Source organism: Salvelinus sp. IW2-2015, linkage group LG11, assembly GCF_002910315.2.
Source record: "Salvelinus sp. IW2-2015 linkage group LG11, ASM291031v2, whole genome shotgun sequence".
In the NCBI taxonomy this organism is placed as follows: domain Eukaryota; kingdom Metazoa; phylum Chordata; class Actinopteri; order Salmoniformes; family Salmonidae; genus Salvelinus; species Salvelinus sp. IW2-2015.
In genome coordinates, this window is record NC_036851.1 from 40,744,042 (window position 1) to 40,748,217 (window position 4,176).

The 4,176-nt window shown below is 40.9% G+C and overlaps 1 pseudogene; it reads right to left on the bottom strand.

The window, feature by feature from the left end:
- LOC111970388 (zinc finger and SCAN domain-containing protein 2-like) lies at positions 1–3,574 on the bottom strand (annotated as a pseudogene).
- Between the last annotated feature and the right edge of the window lie 602 nt (positions 3,575–4,176).

Genomic DNA, 4,176 nt, shown 5'->3' on the forward strand with positions numbered 1-4,176 from the left:
ACCTTCCTAATATTGATTACACGTTACACCCCCCCTTTGCCCTCAGAACAGTCTCAAGTCATCGGGGCATGGACTCTACAAGGTGTCAAGCGTTCCACAAGGATACTGCCCAATGTTGACTTCAATGCTTCCCACAGTTGTGTCGAGTTGGCTGGATGTCCTTTGGGTGTTGGATCATTCTTGATACACACCAGAAACTGTTTAGCGTGAAAAACCATTGCAGTTCTTGACACAAACTGGTGCGCCTGGCACCTACTAATATACCCTGTTCAAAGGCACTTAAATCTTCTGTGTTGCCCATTCACCCTCTGAATGGCACTCATACCTAATCCAAGTCTCAATTGTCTCAAGACTTAGAAATCCTTCTTTAACCCGTCTCCTCTACTTCATCTACACTGATTGAAGTGGATTTAGCAAGTGACCTCAATTAAGGGATCATAGCTTTCACCTGGATTCACCAGATTAGTCAGTCATGGAAAGAGCAAGTGTTCTTAATGTTTTGTATACTCAGTGTATATTTATACTCCGGACTCCGACATTGCTCGTCCTAATATTTCTTAATTCCATTAGTTTRCTTTTTAGATTTGTGTGAATTGTTAAATATTACTGCACTGTTGGAATTATGAACACAAGCATTTCACTACACCTGCAATAACATCATTTTTTTTTTTTTACACCTGTCAGCAACGGGTGTGGTTGAAATCCACTAATTTGAAAGGGTGTCCACATACTTTTGTATATATAGTGTATTTAAAGACAAAACATAGCCTAAATACCACACCCTAATAGGTTAACTGCAATTATGTAATCCTGAGATACTATGCCTTCTGCTGACATTTGAAAAACATTCCCCCCCAAAATATGGTTTGATTTTRATCAATAAAACTTTCMGATTCTGTAACATCCATAAGTTGTTACAATCTTTKGAAAATTATAGTTTTTTGTGATCGAAATGGCAATCCATGTTTTGACCTCACTCAGACTTTTGCTAATATGTTCAATTCCCTGTAACATCCAGAAGAGAGGGTGCGTAACATCCAGAACACTTCTTATTTGCGTTATTTGTCCAACATGTCAATATTTACATRTCTGCTTTTAGGGGGTAAACACTCCCCCCAAGGGGTACTATAGACACACATCAAAAGTTTCATTTACATTTTGTTTGTCCATTCTGTGAGACATAAATTGTGATTTTGCGTGCAAATAATGCTGGATTTGCCAAATAACTACTAGGTTCTGAAAAACTTATTACAGTATATACATTTGTGCCATGCTCAGAAGGGTTATGAAACATCAGCGTTTTACAATGGAAAGGTCCTCMTACAAGTGAGAGTACAATTTTGCCCCAAGCAGCACTGTCATGTTTATCCCTCTGGGTTCATTCTCATCCTCAGTTCTTACAAGTGAAGCATTTACCACAAAGTCAGCAACGTGGTTTCTCTCCTGTGTGATGTCTTCGCTGGTGCCATTTTAGATGACTTGCTGATCTGAAGCATTCTACACACATGGGGCACTTATATGGTCTCTCATCTGATGGTGCATCTCACCTGTGTGAATCCTAATATGGCCTTTCAGGCTTTTCATCTGGCTGAAGCATTTGCCACATTCTTTGCACGGATACGGTTTCTCTCCAGTGTACTGTCCTCATATGTATGGTCAGGGTTTTCTTCTGACTGAAGCACTTGCCACAATCACTGCACTGATACGGTTTCTCTCCAGTATGTATCCTCATATGGTCTGTCAGGTTTCTAATCCGGATGAAGCATTTGCCACAATCTTTGCACTGATATGGTTTCTCCCCAGTGTGACTTCTCGTATGTTCTGTCAAGGTTCCCTTTTCTCTGAAACTTTTGCCACATACATTACAGCAATATGGTTTCATGCCAGAGTGAATTCTCTGATGGGTTTTTAAAATGCTACTTTTCAGAAAGCATTTCCTGCAGACAGGACACCTGTGTGGTCTCTCCCCTGAGTGAGCCGCCCTCAATGGAACTTTCAACTCACTGGCTTCCCTGGTCTTAGAGCTTTGTCCTTTCTTCGTCCATGTTCTCTTTGATTTGAGTGGCTGTAACCCTGACATTAGTCCTCCACCATCCACACCATTGTCACTTTCATCGTTCCCAATCTGAGCTGCAGAACAGTCTGAATTTACTGGAGAGAGGGGCTGTAATTCATTGTTTGGTTCGGATTCTCCGTAGCCCTCTCCATGTTCTGTTTTGATGTCTTGTTCAATTGTTTTGGTGGGTAGAGAGTCCTTCACTCTGTTCTCCACAGTATGGATTTGGTAAAGATGTGAGGACTGGGATGGGTTCTGATCACAGTCCCTTTTCACACAGGTAGAAATGAATATGAACTCTTTGGTATCAGACTCCAGCCCCTGAAGCTGCTCTTCCTCCTGACTGGTCCCAAACTCCTCCTGTTCCTCTTTAATCGGAGTGGGCTCTGGGTCCTCCTGGACCAGACTGGGGCTCCACTCCTGCTCACAGTGCTGCTGCTCAGTGGGAACCTCCTCTTCAGGGACAGGGAGAATGAGCTGCTGGGGGTCTGAGAGGATTGGATAAAAAAATTAGTCAATTGGTTGATTGGCAGGCCTGGCTGGTTCAATCACATTGATTGAGCTAACTTGCAGCGGTCTTCATTCACTACGAACTATCCATTCATAGACACTAACTGCTTCAGCGCCTATTGACGACAGTATGTTCTGATCTGACCAGGGGAGTTTTGCTATGAGCCCCGATGCTTGCTCTAAACATTAATACGCATCGCTTTCGGTACGATTTTGGAAACACGAGAAACATCTTTCATATCAGCAAACAATAAGGTTCAATTACACACCTTTTATCGGGTTAGGTTCCCACAAGGCCATATGATATGTCCATGTTACAGCACTTGTTTACGGAAAACAACAGAAGACAGAATAGACTACCTGTGCTATTAGCTGTCTGCGAACCCCTGTGTTAATGGAAGACGGACGCCACAAACATGTTGTCACTGAAAATATCTGCTGCAACTGTTAAAACCGGGTAAAACAGTGTATGTGTGTATTTTTCAGGTAAATTATTTTGTGATATTAAAATAAGGAGATTTATGTTTATAGAACCGTGCCGCAATTGAGAATCGATTCATATTTACATGGAGTATTTGGCTGTTTTGGCTTCGAGTGCCAATTTGCCTTTACACAGAACTTGTAAATTCCTTACGGAGTAAAGTTGGGTTCCTTTAGTCCATTATTGGGCTAACTACTAACCTGCTCTCTGTAGCTTTATGTCGGGTTGGAAAACCAAATCCAGCAGCCTCCGTAGACGTTCGATCTCCTCATTTGAACGGGAGATTTCTTCCTGGTACYCTCCTATGGTATTTTCCACRGCCCCAAATATCTCAACAGCCACCGCTGTTAACCGCTCGTTTAGATAAACCTGCAACAGCTGCATTTTAGACATTTTCAAGGAAACGTTTAGGCTATTTTGTTRCTAACGCGGTGCTTGTGAACGCTAGCAAGCAACAACCATTTCCCCTAGGTTCAAGATTGAAGATACTTTCCCCTTTCATCTGTAGCCTTTTATATCATTTATATTTGTTCACCTCCTGCATCACTACTATTACGCTAGCGACATTAACGACGACGTCAGTTTACTATGGTAATGAGGAAACCTTCAAAATAAAACATTGCAAGGTGGATAACGTAACAAATATCACATTTTAATCAGTCGATTCATTTTTTCTTCATTTATAAGCAAATACAAGTAGGGATTTATGAATATATATATGTTTTTAAACATATTATTTTAAGACCACCATTGACAATACAATGTTCTGGCTTGTATGTTGAAAATATTGGGCTCTATAGTGATTTTTATTTTATTTGTGCCGATCTAAAAGTGGGGTTGGGCGTACTCAGTAGAGTCTCTAGAATATACAAGGAACAATAATACAAACACAACATGCAACAATTTCTAATATTTGACAGTTCACATAAGGAATTCAGTCAATTGAAATAAATTCATTAGGCCCTGGTCTATGGATTTCACATGACTGGGAATACAGATATGCATTTGTTGGTCACAGATATCTTWAAAAAAGGTAGGGGTGTGGATCAGAATACCAGTCAGTATCTGGTGTGACCACCATTTGCCTCATGCAGTGACACATCTCCTTCAAATAGAGTTGATCAGGCAA